Below are 16,347 nucleotides of genomic sequence, written 5' to 3'. Positions count from 1 at the left end.
TAATATTCCATGGTGTATATGTACCACAGCTTCCTTATCCATTCGTCTGCTGATGGGCATCTAGGTTGCTTCCATGTCCTGGCTATTATAAACAGTGCTGTGATGAACATTGGGGTGCACGTGTCTCTTTCAGATCTGGTTTCCTCAGTGTGTATGCCCAGAAGTGGGATTGCTGGGTCTTATGGCAGTTCTATTTCCAATTTTTTAAGACATCTCCACACTGTTCTCCATAACAGCTGTACTAGTTTGCATTCCCACTAACAGTGTAAGAGGGTTCCCTTTTCTCCACACCCTCTCCAGCATTTATTGCTTGTAGACTTTTCGATAGCAGTCATCCTGACTGGCGTGTAATGGTACCTCATTATGGTTTTGATTTGCATTTCTCTGATAATGAGTGATGTTGAGCATCTTTTCATATGTTCGTTAGCCATCTGTAAGTCTTCTTTGGAGCAATGTCTGTTGAGATCTTTGGCCCATTTTTTGATTGGGTCATTTATTTTTCTGGAATTGAGATTTGCCTGTATATTTTGGAGACTAATCCTTTGTCTGTTGCATCGTTTGCTATTATTTTCTCCCAATCTGAGGGCTGTCTTTTCACCTTTCTTACAGTTTCCTTTGTTGTGCAAAAGCTTTTAAGTTTCATTAGGTCCCATTTGTTTATTTTTGCTTTTATTTCCAATATTCTTGGAGGTGGGTCATAGAGGATTCTGCTGTGATTTATGTCAGAGAGTGTTTTGCCTATGTTCTCCTCTAGGAGTTTTATAGTCTCTGGTCTTACATTGAGATCTTTAATCGATTTGGAGTTCATTTTTGTGTATGGTGTTAGAGGGTGTCCTAGTTTCATTCTTTTACAAGTGGTTGACCAGTTTTCCCAGCACCACTTGTTAAAGAGGTTGTCTTTACCACTGTTTATCCTTGTCTCCTTTGTCGAAGATAAGGTGTCCATAGGTTCGTGGGTTTATCTCTGGGCTTTCTATTCTGTTCCATTGATCTATGTTTCTGTCTTTGTGCCAGTACCATACTGTCTTGATGACTGTGGCTTTGTAGTAGAGTCTGAAGTCAGGCAGGTTGATTCCTCCAGTTCCATTCTTCTTTCTCAAGATTACTTTAGCTATTCGAGGTTTTTTGTATTTCCATACAAATTGTGAAATTATTTGAAAAATACCATTGGTAGCTTGATAGGGCTTGCATTGAATCTATAGATTGCTTTGGGTAGTATAGCCATTTTGACAATATTGATTCTTCCAATCCATGAACACGGTATATTTCTCCATCTGTTTGTGTCCTCTTTGAATTCTTTCATCAGCGTTTTATAGTTTTCTATGTATAGGTCTCTTGTTTCTGTAGGTAGATATACTCCTAAGTATTTCATTCTTTTTCCTGCAATGGTGAATGGTATTGTTTCCTTAATTTCTCTTTCTGTTTTCTCATTGTTAGTGTATAGGAATGCAAGGGATTTCTGTGTGTTAATTTTATATCCTGCAACTTTACTCTATTCATTGATTAGCTCTAGTAATTTTCTGGAAGAGTCTTTAGGGTTTTCTATGTAGAGGATCATGTCATCTGCAAACAGCGAGAGTTTCACTTCTTCTTTTCCTATCTGGATTCCTTTTACTTCTTTTTCTGCTCTGATTGCTGTGGCCAAAACTTCCAACACTATGTTGAATAGTAGTGGTGAGAGTGGGCACCCTTGTCTTGTTCCTGATTTTAGGGGGAATGCTTTCAATTTTTCACCATTGAGGGTAATGCTTGCTGTGGGTTTGTCATATACAGCTTTTATTATGTTGAGGTATGTTCCTTCTATTCCTGCTTTCTGGAGAGTTTTAATCATACATGGATGTTGAATTTTGTCATAGACTTCTTCTGCATCTATTGAGATAATCATATGGTTTTTATCTTTCAATTTGTTAATGTGATGTATTGCATTGATTGAGTTGTGGATATTAAAGAATCCTTGCATTCCTGGGATAAAGCCCACTTGGTCATGGTGTATGATTTTTTAATATGTTTTTGGATTCTGTTTACTAGAATTTTGTTAAGGATTTTTGCATCTATGTTCATCAGTGATATTGATTGGCCTGTAGTTTTCTTTTTTTGTGGCATCTTTGTCTGGTTTTGGAATTAGAGTGATGGTGGCCTCATAGAATGTGTTTGGAACTTTACCTTCTTCTGCAATTTTCTGGAAGAGTTTGAGTAAGATAGGTGTTAGCTCTTCTCTAAATTTTTGGTAGAATTCAGCTGTGAAGCCATCTCATCCTGGGATTTTGATTGCTGGAAGATTTCTGATTACAGTTTCGATTTCCTTGCTTGTGATGGTTCTGTTAAGATCTTCTATTTCTTCCTGGTTCAGTTTTGGAAAGTTATACTTTTCTAAGAATTTGTCCCTTTCTTCCAAGTTGTCCATTTTATTGGCATAGAGCTGCTGGTAGTAGTCTCTTATGATCCTTTGTATTTCACTGTTGTCTGTTATGATCTCTCCATTTTCATTTTTAATTTTGTTAATTTGGTTCTTCTCCCTTTGTTTCTTTTTTTTTTTTATTATTACTAATGTCTCTGCTTTTTCCCTTTCTTAATGACTCTTGCTAACCGTTTGTCAATTTTGTTTCTTTTTTCAAAACACCAGCTTTTAGCTTTGTTGATTTTTGCTATGGCCTCTTTAGTTTCTTTTGCATTTATTTCTACCTTAATTTTTAAGAATTCTTTCCTTCTACTAACCCTGGGGTTCCTCATTTCTTCCTTCTCTAGTTGCTTTAGGTGTAGAGTTAGGTTATTTATTTGACTTTTTTCTTGTTTCTTGAGGTAAGCCTGTAATGCTATGAACCTTCCCCTTAGCACTGCTTTTACAGTGTCCCATAGGTTTTGGGTTGTTGTGTTTTCATTTTCATTCATTTCTATGCATATTTTGATTTCTTTTTTGATTTCTTCTATGATTTGTTGGCTATTCAGAAGCCTGTTATTTAGCCTCCATATGTTTGAATTTTTAACAATTATTTCCTGTAATTGAGATCTAACCTTACTGTACTGCTGTCAGAGAAGATGGCTGGAATGATTTCAATTTTTTTTGAAATTACCAAGACTAGATTTATGGCCCAGGATGTGATCTATTCTGGAGGTCTATTCTCCGTGTGCACTTGAGTAAAAGGTGAAGTTGATTGTTTTGGGGTGATATGTCCTATAGATATCAATTAGGTCTAGCTGGTACATTGTGTCATTTAAAGTTTGTGTTTCCTTGTTAATTTTCTGTTTAGTTGATCTATCCATAGTTGTGAGTGGGGTATTAAAGTCTCCCACTATTATTGTGTTACTATTAATTTCCCCTTTCATACTCGTTAGCATTTGCCTTACATATTGTGGTGCTCCTATATTGGGTGCATACATATTTATAATTGCTATATCTTCTTCTTGGATTGATCCTTTGATCATTATGTAGTGTCCTTCTTTGTCTCTTTTCATAGCTTTTATTTGAAAGTCTATTTTATCTGATATGAGTATTGCGACTCCTGCTTTCTTTTGGTCTCCGTTTGCGTGAAATATTTTTTCCAGCCCTTCACTTTCAGTCTGTATGTGTCTCTTGTTTTGAGATGGGTCTCTTGTAGATAGCATATATAGGGGTCTTGTTTTTGTATCCATTCAGCCAATCTTTGTCTTTTGGTTGGGGCATTCAACTCATTTACATTTAAGGTAATTATTGGTAGGTATGGTCCCGTTGCTGTTTACTTTGTTGTTTTGGGTTCATGTTTATACAACCTTACTGTTTTTCCTGTCTAGAGAAGATCCTTTAGCATTTGTTGAAGAGCTGGTTTGGTGGTGCTGAATTCTCTCAGCTTTTGCTTGTCTGTAAATCTTTTGAATTCTCCTTCATATCTGAATGAGATCCGTGCTGGGTACAGTAATCTAGGTTGAGGGTTATTCTCTTTCATTACTTTAAGTATGTCCTGCCATTCCCTCTGGTCTGGAGGGTTTCAGTTGATAGATCAACTGTTATCTTTATGGGAATCCCTTTGTGTGTTATTTGTTGTTTCTCCCTTGCTGCTTTTAATATTTGTTCTTTGTGTTTGATCTTTGTTAATTTGATTAATATGTGTCTTGCGGTGTTTCACCTTGGATTATCCTGTTTGGCACTCTCTGGGTTTCTTGGATCTGTGTAACTATTTCCTTCCCCATTTTGGGGAAGTTTTCAGCTGTTATCTCCTCAAGTATTTTCTCATGGCCTTTCTTTTTGTCTTCTTCTTCTGGGACTCCTATGATTCGAATGTTGGGGCGTTTCACATTGTCCCAGAGGTCCCTGAGGTTGTCCTCATTTCTTTTGATTCTTTTTTCTTTTTTCCTCTCTGCTTCATTTATTTCCACCATTTTATCTTCTACCTCACTTATCCTATCTTCTGTCTCCGTTATTCTACTGTTTGTTCCCTCCAGAGTGTTTTTTATCTCATTCATTGCATTATTCATTTTTAATTGACTCTTTTTTATTTCTTCTAGGTCCTTATTAAACATTTCTTGCATCTTCTCAATCTTTGTCTCCAGGCTATTTATCTGTAACTCCATTTTGTTTTCAAGATTTTGGATCATTTTTATTATCATTATTCTAAATTCTTTTTCAGGTAGATTCCCTATCTCCTCCTCTTTTGTTTGAGTTGGTGAGCATTTTTCATGTTCCTTTACCTGCTGGGTATTTCTCTGCCTTTTCATCTTGTTTAGACTGCTGTGTCTGGAGTGGGCTTTCTGTATTCTGGAGGTCTGTGGTTCCTTTTTATTGTGGAGGTTTCACCCAGTGGGTAGGTTTGGACGATTGGTTTGTCAAGGTTTCCTGGTTAGAGAAGCTGGCTTCGGTGTCTGGTGCGTGGAACTGGATTTCTTCTCTCTGGAGTGCAATGGAGTGTTCAGTAATGAGTTTTGAGGTGGGTCTGTGTGTTAGGTGTGACTTTGGGCAGCCTGTATGTTGATGCTCAGGGCTATGTTCCTGTGTTGCTGGATAATTGCATGGTATGTCTTACTCTGGAACTTATTGGCTCTTGGGTGGTGGTTGGTTTCAGTGTAGGTATGGAGGCTTTTGGATGGTCTCTATTACTTAATGTTCTGTGTAGTCAGGAGTTTTCTGGTGTTCTCAGGTTTTGGACTGAAGTCTCTTGCCTCTGGATTTCAGTCTTATTCTTCCAGTAGTCTTAGGACTTCTCCAACTATACAGCACTGATAATAAAACTTTTAGGTTAATGGTGAAAAGATTCTCCCCCATGAGGAACACCCAGAGAGGTTCACAGAGTGACAAGAAAAAGAGGAGAGGGAGGAGGGAGATAGAGAGGAACAGGAGTAGAAAAAGGGGGACTCAAGAGGAGAGAGACAGATCTACACAGTTCTCTGTTCTCAAAGTATTCTCCGTAGCCCAGACAACAACAAAAATTCACAGAATTGGATTGGGGAGAAAAGGGGAAAGGAGGAAATAGAGGTGTTCTGAGGTAGAAAATGGAGAGTCAAAAGTGGGAGAGAGTAATCAACACACTCCTGAATAAAAATGGGAACTGAATATTGGATTCTTAAATGTCTAAAATTTATATCACATACTGAAAAACAAGGATTAAAAATCTAGAGTGAGATTTATCTCTTAAAAATACAATATTAAAAACAAAAATAAAAATACAAAAAATTTTAGAAATATATATGAAGTTGGATTTAAAAATAGTGCTTCTCTCTTTTTTTTTGCAAGGTTATAGTGAAATGAAAATGAAAACTGAGGAGTAATAGAGGAGTAATAGAGGACTTTAAAAGAAAATAAGAGAAAAAAAGAAAAAGAAAAGAAAATTGTTTTCCTAACTAAATAATCATTAAAATATATGAAAATGAAAGTTAAGGAGTAATGTGGGAGTAATAGGGAATTTTAAAAGAAAATAAAAGAGAAAAAATAAAAAAGAAGAGAAAAAAAATTTTTTTTAATTAAAAAAGTAAAGGTAAAAATACATCTAGGAATTTATCTGGAGCTGTTGCAGTCAGTGTGAGTTCGGTTCAGTTTCAGATAGCTCCTCGATCCAGCTTACACTTCTCCATATCTGTAGGCCCATTCTGGTGTAGTCGGTGTTACCTACAGGGGTTTTAATCTGTTGCACCGGTTCCTTCTGAAGCGGTTCCCTTTGTTTATTTGGCTTCTGTTTGCAGGTCTCTTCAGTGTCTCATTTCCACCCTGACACAGGCGGGCGGAGGTGGTCTCTTGCTCACGTTCGCTAGTTCAGTCCTGCTGTGGGGAGGGAGGGGCGCTGCAGACAGATATCGCTGTGTGTGGGGAGCACTCACCGTGTTCTGGCCACACTGGGTTTGCTACCGCTCACGGGTGTGTGTGCTTTCCCCGTCTACACTGCTCAGGCTCCCAGCTGCTCTATATGGAGTGTGCCCTGCCTTGCATGCGATTCCAGTTTTCGGGTACTCCACAGAAGTGCGGACTCGGTTGGGCCTGCGTTTTGTGCCTTCCCCGGCCGGAGCAGCTCAAGCAGCCAGGAGCTTGATGGGCACACTCTCCCTGGGTGCAGGTGCGCCTTCTCCCTTCCACGGTCCCAGCCCAAGTTTCCGCCCGTGCCAGTCGCCAGTCAGGTGCGTGCGCCTTGTGTTTAGCCGCGACCCTACCATTGGAAGTCGACCATCCATAATCTCAGGAGGTCTTTGGTTAGAAACTGGAGGCCTGTTTGCAATGTGGTAGAGGATGCCGTCTCTGCGGCCGAGTTTGCCCCTTTCCCCTCCCCCCTGCCTCCTGCCTCTGGCAGGAATAAGTCCTTTGTTCTGCGAATGGCTGGCAGTGTGTTCGGGCCGGTTAATTTTCTCTCTCTCTCTTGCTATCCCACAGTTTAAGTTGCTATCTCATGAAAGCTCCCTCCGATTGCCCTCAGGGCATTCAGGCCTGGTCCACACCCTAAGCAATGCCACCCGCTCCTCTCCATTCCGCCCCCACTTGCTGGTGGCGGATGTGGGCGTCTGGGGTACTTTTCTACTGGGAGTTGCTTTTAGGCATGTAATCTGTCGGTTTTATTTATTTTTCTTCCCAGTTAGGTTGCCCTCTGAGATTCAAAAACTTCCCCCACACCCGCAAGTGCGAGGGTTTCCTGGTGTTTGGAAACTTCCTCTATTAAGACTCCGTTCCTGGGACGGGTCTCCGTTCCTAGCTCTTTTGTCTCTCTTTTTATCTTTTATATTTTGTCCTACCTCCTTTCGAAGACAATGGGCTGCTTTTCTGGGCGCCTGATGACTTCAGCTAGCGATCAGAAGTTGTTTTGTGAAGTTTGCTCAGCGTTCAATTGTTCTTTCGATGAATTTGTAGGAGAGAAAGTGGTCTCCCCATCGTACTCCTCCACCATCTTGGCTCCTCCCCCTCATTGTCACATTTTAAAGAGCAGAGACATGAAGAATATTCTGACATCAAATTAGATGGCAAATCATTGTGTTTATAATGTAATGATATTCAGGCTTTGCCAAACATAGACAATACATGTAGACATTGCTACACTAAGTACTCACTGGAATATTTCCAACTTACAGAAAGCAACAGTCAGAGAAATTTGAAACTTAATGGAATATCTTGTTATGGCAGGATGTCTTTATGAAAAAGAAAAAATTAAAGTGGGGATGCAAGCAAAGCTTCCAAGTCGTTCATTTGTTACTCAAACAAGGAAAGCCTTTTATCAATGATGAGTTGATTAAATAATGTTTGACTGGAACAATCAAAACAAATGTGTCTAGAGAAAATAAACTTGCTTAAAACAATTATCATTTTGATGAGAACTGATCCCTGAGGAATTGAAGACCTTGGAAACAGTATCAATCCCAGTCAATTTAAAAGTAAGGCAAGTGATTATGAGTGGTTTCCTGTGGCTTTTGATTAATTCATTGATGTTAGTGGGACTGCTCACTTGTCATTTATTCAGAATTAATAATGAATTTTAACTGATTGAAGAATTAACATTCTTCCCCATTCTTCTTCTTTTATTTTATTTTAAAAATTATTTATTTTTTAATTGAAGGATAATTGCTTTACAGAATTTTGTTGTTTTCTGTCAAAACCCCTGTCCAAACACAAATCAGCCATAGGTATACATATATCCATCCCTTTTGGACCTCCCCCCATCTCCCTCCCCATCCCACCCCTCTAGGTTGATACAGAGCCCCTGTTTGAGTTTCCTGAGCCAGACAGCAAATTCCAGTTGGCTATCTGTTTTACATATGGTAATGTACATTTCCATATTACTCTTTGCATACATCTCACCCTCTCTTCCCCTCTCCCCAAGTCCATAAGTCTATTCCCTATGTCTGTTTCTCCATTGCTTCCCTGTGAATAAATTCTTCAACACCATTTTTCTAGATTCTGTATATATATGTTAGAATATGATATTTATCTTTTTCTTTCTGACTTATGTCATTCTGTGTAATAGGCTCTAGGTTCATCCACTTCATTAGAACTGACTTGAATGCATTCCTTTTTATGGCTGAGTAATATTCTATTCTGTATATATACCACAACGTCTTTACCCATTCACCTGTCGATGGACATCTAGGTTGCTTCCATGTTCTAGCTATTGTAAATAGTGCTGCAATGAACAATGGGATATGTGTGTCTTTTTGAATTTTGGTTTCTTCATGGTATATGCCTAGGAGTGGGATTACTGGGTCATATGGTGGTTTTATTCCTAGTTTTTTAAGAAATCTCCATACTGCCTTCCATAGTGGCAGTATCAACTTACATTCCCATCAACAGTGCAAGAGTGTTCCTTTTTCTCCACATCCTCTCCTGCTTTTATTTTTGTAGACTTTTTGATGATGGCCATTCTGACTGGTGTGAGGTGATAACTCATTGTAGTTTTGATTTGCATTTCTCTAATAATGAGCAATGTTGAGCATCTTTTCATGTGTTTCTTAGCCATCTGTATGTCTTCTTTGGAGAAATGTCTGTTCAGGTCTTATTCCCACTTTTTTTTTTTCATTTATTTTTATTAGTTGGAGGCTAATTACTTTACAGTACTGTAGTGGTTTTTGCCATACATTGACATGAATCAGCCATGGATTTACATGTGTTCCCCATCCCGATCCCCACTTCCGCCTCCCTCCCCATCCCATTCCTCTGGGTCTTCCCAGTGCACCAGCCCTGAGCACTTGTCTCATGCATCCAACCTGGGCTGGTGATCTGTTTCACCCTTGATAGTATACTTGTTTCAATGCTATTCTCTCAGAACATCCCACCCTCGAGAGTCCCAAAATCTGTTTTGTACATCTGTGTCTCTTTTTCTGTTTTGCATATAGGGTTATCGTTACCATCTTTTTAAATTCCATATATAAGCATTAGTGTACTGTATTGGTGTTTATCTTTCTGGCTTACTTCACTCTGTATAACGGGCTCTAGTTTCATCCAGCTCATTAGAACTGTTTCAAATGAATTCTTTTTAATGGCTGAGTAATATTCCATTGTGTATATGTACCATAGCTTCCTTATCCATTCATCTGCTGATGGGCATCTAGGTTGCTTCCATGTCCTGGCAATTATAAACAGTGCTGTGATGAGCATTGGGGTGCACATGTCTCTTTCAGATCTGGTTTCCTCGGTGTGTATGCCCAGGAGTGGGATTGCTGGATCATATGGCAGACTTTTTGATTGGATTGTTTGTTTTTCTGGTATTGAACTGTATGAGCTGCTTGAATATTTTGGAAATTAATTATTTGTCAGTTGTTTCATTTGCTATTATTTTCTCCCATTCTGAGGGTTGTCTTTTCACCTTGCTTATGCACCTCCTTTGCTGTCTAAAAACTTTTAAATTTAATCAGATCCTACTTGTATACATTTGTTTTTATTTCTGTAACGCTGGGAGGTGGGTCCTAGAGGATCTTGCTTTGATTTATGTCATCGAGTGTTCTGCCTCTGCTTTCCTCTAAGAGTTTTATAGTTTCTGGTCTTACATTTAGGTCTTTAATTCATTTTGAGTTTATCTGTGTGTATGGTGTTAGGAAGTGTTCTAATTTCATTCTTTTACATGTAGCTGTCCAGTTATCCCAGCACCATTTATTGAAGAGGCTGTCTTTTCCCCACTGTATCTTCTTGCCTCCTTTGTCAAAAATAAGGTACCCATAAGTGCATGGGTTTATTTCTGGGCTTTCTATCTTGTTCCATTGGTCTATGTTTCTGTTTTTGTGCCAGTTCTGTACTGTCTTGATGACTGTAGCTCTGTAGTATAATCTGAAGTCAGGAAGGCTGATTCCTCCAGTTCCATTCTTCTTTCTCAAGACTGTTTTGGCTTTTCAGGGTCTTTTGTGTTTCTATATGAATTATGAAATTTTTTGTTCTAGTTCTGTGAAAAATACCATTGGTAATTTGATAGGGATCACACTGAATCTGTAGATTGCATTTGGTAGTACAGTCTTTTTCACAATATAGATTCATCCTACCGAGGAACATGGAATATCTCTCCACCTGTTTATGTCATCTTTGATTTCTTTCATTAGTGTCTTAAAATTTTCTCTTTAGGTAAGTTTATTCCTAGATATTTCATTCTTTTTGTTGCAATGGTTCAAGGGATTGATGCCTTAATTTCTCTGATTTTTCATTGTTAGTATATAGAAATGCAAATGATTTCTGTGTACTGATTTTGTATCCTGCAACTTTGCTACATTCACTGATTAGCCCTAGTAATTTTCTGATACTATTTTTAGGGTTTTCTACATACAGTATCATGTCATCTGCAAACAGCAAGAGGTTTACTTCTTCTTTTCTGATCTGGATTCCTTTTATTTCTTTTTCTTCTCTGGTTACTGTAGCTAGAACTTCCAGAACTATGTTGAATAATAGTGGTAAAACTGGACACCCTTGTCTTGTTCCTGATCTTAGGGGGAATTCTTTCAGTTTTTCACCATTGAGAATAATGTTTGCTGTTGGCTTATCATATATGGCCTTTACTATATTGAGGTAGATTCCTTCTATGCTGATTTTTTGAAGAGTTTTAATCATAAATGGGTGCTGAATTTTGTCAAAGGCTTTTTCTGCTTCTATTGAGATGATCATATGGCTTTTATCTTTCAGTTTGTCAATATGGTGTATCACATTGATTGATTTGCATGTATTGAGGAATCCTTACATTCCTGGAATAAACCCAACTTGATCATGGTGTATGAGCTTTTTGATGTTCTGCTGAATTGTTTGCTAAAATTTTGTTGAGGATTTTTGCATCTATGTTCATCAGTGATATTGGCCTGTAGTTTTCTTTTTTGTGTGTTGTCTTTGTCTGGTTTTAAAAATATGGAATGCTTAACGAATCTGCATGTCATCCTTGTGCAGTGGCCATGTTAATCTCTGTATCATTCTAATGTTATTATATGTGCTGCTGAAGTGAGCACCCATTCTTATTTTTTAGAGTTTTCTTTTACTTTGAATCTGAGTTAATTACTTGCTTAATTCGCTATTCAGTGGTGGCAGTGGTTTAGTCACTAAGTCAAGTCTCACTCTTGTGACCCCATGGACTGTAGCCTGCAGGGCATGGTACTAAGAAAAAGAGAGAATCGAGATTCAGGGCATCCGAATTTTGTTTAATCATATGTAATAAAATATCTTTGAACCTTGCTTTACTTAGCTATAAAATAGGGACTCAGATAAGGTACTTGCTAAGAGTAAATACCTATATTTGTATCTACAATATGCTTAGTGCTGTCATAAATGCTTTATATGTAATATTTACACTTAAAAACACACCTATCATATAGACACTATTACTATATGCATCATTTTACAGATGAGGATAGAGGCATAGGCATAAAGAATTAGATTGGTCATGGTCATCCACCTAGTAAATGACAGAATATGATATGAACTGAGGCAAGTCCCCTTTATGTAAAGTAATATTTCCTTATTTTAACAATTTATGGTTTTTCTTTTATAATTTATATTGTTGATTAAATTATAAAGTTCTGAAGGCAGTAATTATGTTTCATGGTCTTTTGTATTTTCACATCAACAAACACAAAGTTTTTAAATTGAAAAGCACTAGGCAAAACATAGGGGATTCTCTGGGGGCTCAGACAGTAAAATATATGCCTGGAATCCAGGAGACCTAGGTTTGGTCCCTGGGTTGTGAAGATCCCATGGACAAGGGAATGCCTATGCACTCCAGTATTCTTGCCTGGAGAATCCCATGGGCCGAGGACCCAGGCAAGCTACAGTCCATAGGGTTGCAAAGAGTTGGACAAGACTGAACAAATAACACTTTCACTTTTCAGGCAAAACATGGCAGTTGTTGGTAAGGCCTATTTGGAGTAGGTAGAATCCATTATAAGCCTTGATGAAAGAAGCATCCTGACTGAAATTATGTTTGTGAAAATTTGAAGCTACTTCAACAAGGCTTACAAACTTGGAAAAGAACTCAGAAAATTGAAAATTCCAATCATCCTATTGGGAAAAATAGCCTGAAAAGAGTTGATTAAGGATATTGGGTTTATAAAGGAATAGTCATTGGAAAGACTGATGCTGAAGCTGAAACTCCAATACTTTGGCTACCTACTGTGAAGAGCTGACTCATTGGAAAAGACCCTGATGCTGGCAAAGGTTGAAGGCTGGAGGAGAAGGGAATGACAGAGGATGAGATGGTTGGATGGCATCACCAACTTGATGGAAATGAGTTTGAGTAAGCACCAGGAGTTGGTGATGGACAGGGAAGCCTGGCGTGCCGCAGTCCATGGGGTTGTGAAGAGTTGGACACGACTGAGTGACTGAACTGAACTGATAGGAATAGTTACAGGGATTAGTGATAACTTTTCTCTGTCCATGCTAAATACCAATGAATTTAGGAGCCCATACTGCCTTAGGTGCATGCAAAATGAAGTAAATGGATGAGAAGTATTTTGTACCTAAGGGATTATAGACTTCTTTTTCTATTAAATGGAGTTAGATTTGTCTTAAACACAATAAATACCAAGAGAACTTCCTGTCTGCAAGTTCACATTTCAAAGAGTTTCATACTGTTCCCAAAGTAAGTCACACTGGCAAAAATTAACAGAGTAAATATGCCATGTGTTTTACTCTGGGATGTATTACCACAGAAATGTCAAATGAGAAAAAAAAAAAAAAAAGCATAACAAGCAAGCAGAGGAATTTGATAGGTGTGATGCTAGGCCTAATCTATTTCTATACTGCTTTCTCTCCACTGTGCTTTTCAACAGCCCTTTCAATAGCTGGTTTTTGTCCTAGTGGAGATGTGAATAGATGCAGAGAGGAATCCCAAACATGGAACTGATTGTTCCTCACTTAATAAATTTATTTATACCTCAAAATGTCTACAGAATGCAGTTCTGACACCCATAGCCTTGTGGAAGTTCCGACCAAGGGCATTCTTCACCTCATTATTTCTCAAGCTGTAGATGATAGGGTTCAGCATGGGAGTTACAACTGTGTAGCACAGTGATAGCACTTTTTTGCTCTCAGGGGAATTATTGGACTTTGGACGGAAGTAGGTGAGGCTTAAAGATACATAGAAGAGGGAGACAACAAGGAGGTGGGATGAGCAGGTAGAGAAGGCTTTATGCTTCCCCTTTGCCGATGGAATCTTCAGGATGGCAGCAGCAATGTGAGTGTAGGAACATAGGATCAGCAAACAGGGTTCATGACAACCAGAATGGTTCCAATGATGGCATAGACCTCAAACAGTGCTGTGTCTGCACAGACCAGCCTCAGCACAGGCGGGCTGTCACAGAAGAAGTGGTTCACCTTGTTGATGCCACAGAATGGAAAGCTGAAGAGCCATGTGGTCTGCACAGTAGCCATGGGAATGCCTGGAAACCAGGAGACAGCTGCCAGTTTGGCACGTGTCCTTGGATTCATGATGACTGGGTAGTGCAAGGGACTGCAGATGGCTACATAGCGGTCATAGGCCATGGTGGCCAGGAGGAAGCATTCAGAAACCCCAAAGAAGAAGAAGAAATACATCTGAGTGGCACAGCCAAGAAAGGAGATGGTTGTGTCCTGGGCAACCAGGATTCTCAGCATCTTGGGCACAATGACCAGATTGAAGCCAATCTCCAAGAAGGACAAGTTCCTGAGGAAGAAGTACATGGGGCTATGCAGCATGGGGTCAGCCAAGGTAACCAGAATGATGAGGCTGTTTCCCAGCAGAGTGACCAGGTAGATGAACAGAAATGTCAGGAAGAGTAATGACTGTATTTCAGTAGGTAAGGAAGAGAAACTCATGAGGATAAACTCACTTACTCTTGTCCAGTTTCCTTCAACCATTGATATAGGAATGAACCCCCAGCTGTGGTCATGGAGAGAGACTCTTGATTGGAAGAGTCAGATTCTAGATTGTTCTTGGGATTCCTTTTAGTGTCAGGGAAAGAAGCACAATCAGGATCTCAGCTGTAAGAGAAAAGACCTTGTGCTATCTGAGAATAAAGACATAAGAAAGAAAGATCAGAGCCTGGGTTCTGAAATTGGCAATGTCTCATCCTTCCCCAGTCTTACGCTTTATGCTTCATTTCCCACTTTTTTACTGTATTTGCTAAAACAATTTGGATCATATCCACACACACTCATTTTCCGATGCACACTTAACATCCTCATAGTGTGGTTAAGTGAGAGGGGTCCTGAGGCAATTGGGTGGAGTCAGATGGAAAAACAATAGAAAATTTCTATTTATACTACCTATTATGTCTCCCCCTTCTTCAAAGATTCATGGTGTTTGATTCTCCACCTATTTCTAAAAATAATGCTAACTTAAAAAACATTTATTTATTTGTTTATTCATTTATTTGGCTGTGCTGGGTCTTATTTGCAGCATGAGGGATGTAGTTCCCTGATCAGGAATCTAACTTGGCCACCTGCATTGGGAGGGCAGATTCTTAGCCACTGGACCACCAAGGAAGTCCCAGTAATTACTTCTTTGTACATATTTAAGGACTGTAATCCTAAAACAACTTGAGAGGGTATATACATAGAAAAATTCAACTGTTTTATCATGTTTTGTTTTGAAGTGATTCAAAGTAGTAGAAAAAGTGGCAAGGAGATGCAAAGAAAGGATGTAGCAGTTTTAAAGCAAGTTTTCCCCCTTTTCAATGTACAAACAGTAGAGTACTTCATGTCATCTAATGCTTATTCTTTCTTGTCTAATCAGATTATGAAGTGACTGCCTTAGGATATTTCTCCTCAGTCCAGCAAAGTAATTGTCAGGACCCAGAATATCCACTGGCTTTCAAAATTAAAATCTGAGAGGAGTATTTTAATATACCTAAGTAGATAGTGAGTGTGCCCCAAGAGTTCCAACTACTTCTCTTTCTAGACTGGACAAATAAAAAAAAAAGAAAAGAAAAAGAAACAGATTCTCACAAAATTCTGCAAAAATTATGAGGAACATTAGAGTCAACGTGCAAGAAAAAATCTTTTGTGTAAACAACCTGGTTTATATGAATAAGAGATAGAGCCTTCAATGATATGAAAAAATGCAATATATATTCTACTTCTTTTGAGGCACTGGTGATATGATGATTGATTGCCTCCTTTAACTTTAGAATCAAATAATCAATTATTTTAAATCAAAATGAAGGGCATGATACAGGAAATATATAGTACCTTGGGTGGGATGTATGAGAAATAGGAGTTCCTATTGCAGTCTATGAAGGCTTTTCTAGGCAACAGGGGTGAATATGAAGTTTGCTAAAAGACAGCCAAAACATCTAGGGTGTTGTATGAAATTATAAAGTTTAATCAAGAATAAATGACTAGGAAAAATATCAAAATAACTAAGCTAACACTTGAACTGAAAGTATTCCTCAGTATACAACAAAATAAATGGAAATATACTCATACCAGTATGTCCTTATCTCTGTGATATTTTTCTTTTAAATTTGAGGATAGGGAAATTTTTCTTTACCCATTCAGATAGAAAGCAAACAAAAATGAAAAAGTAAAATCACAAAAGCCACAACAAAAAGACCTTTTCCGCTACACACAAAAACACAAAACTATCTTACACAATTCAAAAAGCTAAATCTAAATGGATTAAGGTTTAGATGTAAGGCCTGAAACTGTAAGAGTAGAATATTGACATCCAGGGAACTGAAGGAAGAAAAAAAGGGCAGTTTCTGTGTAAAGGGTATAAAGTTTCAGTTTTGTCAGATAAATCACTTTTAGAAATCTAATGTGCCTATAGTTAACAAATTGTATTGTATAACTAAAATGTTTTAAAAAGTTCTCATGTTAAGTGTTCTCACCACAATAAAAAAAATTCTTAAGAAAAAAGACTTTGGGAAAAGAAAAAAATCATGCAAAGAATATAATCATACATTTGATATCAAAATGGCTATAAAACATGGGAAGATGTGCAAAGTTTCTAAAAAGTAAGTACAAATTAA

The 16,347-nt window shown here is 38.2% G+C and overlaps 1 non-coding gene and 1 pseudogene across 1 annotated transcript; both read right to left on the bottom strand.

Moving 5' to 3' along the window:
• Positions 1-6,471: 6,471 nt before the first annotated feature.
• LOC136175922 (olfactory receptor 10A2-like) lies at positions 6,472-14,233 on the bottom strand (annotated as a pseudogene).
• LOC136176103 (U6 spliceosomal RNA) lies at positions 11,249-11,352 on the bottom strand. Its single transcript, XR_010664484.1, has one exon. It is a non-coding gene; the product is annotated as a U6 spliceosomal RNA (small nuclear RNA).
• Positions 14,234-16,347: the final 2,114 nt, after the last annotated feature.

The sequence above is a fragment of the Muntiacus reevesi genome, chromosome 9, assembly GCF_963930625.1.
Source record: "Muntiacus reevesi chromosome 9, mMunRee1.1, whole genome shotgun sequence".
Lineage (NCBI taxonomy): Eukaryota > Metazoa > Chordata > Mammalia > Artiodactyla > Cervidae > Muntiacus > Muntiacus reevesi.
Note: the sequence above shows the minus strand (reverse complement) of the source record. Positions and strands in the feature narration are given on the sequence as shown.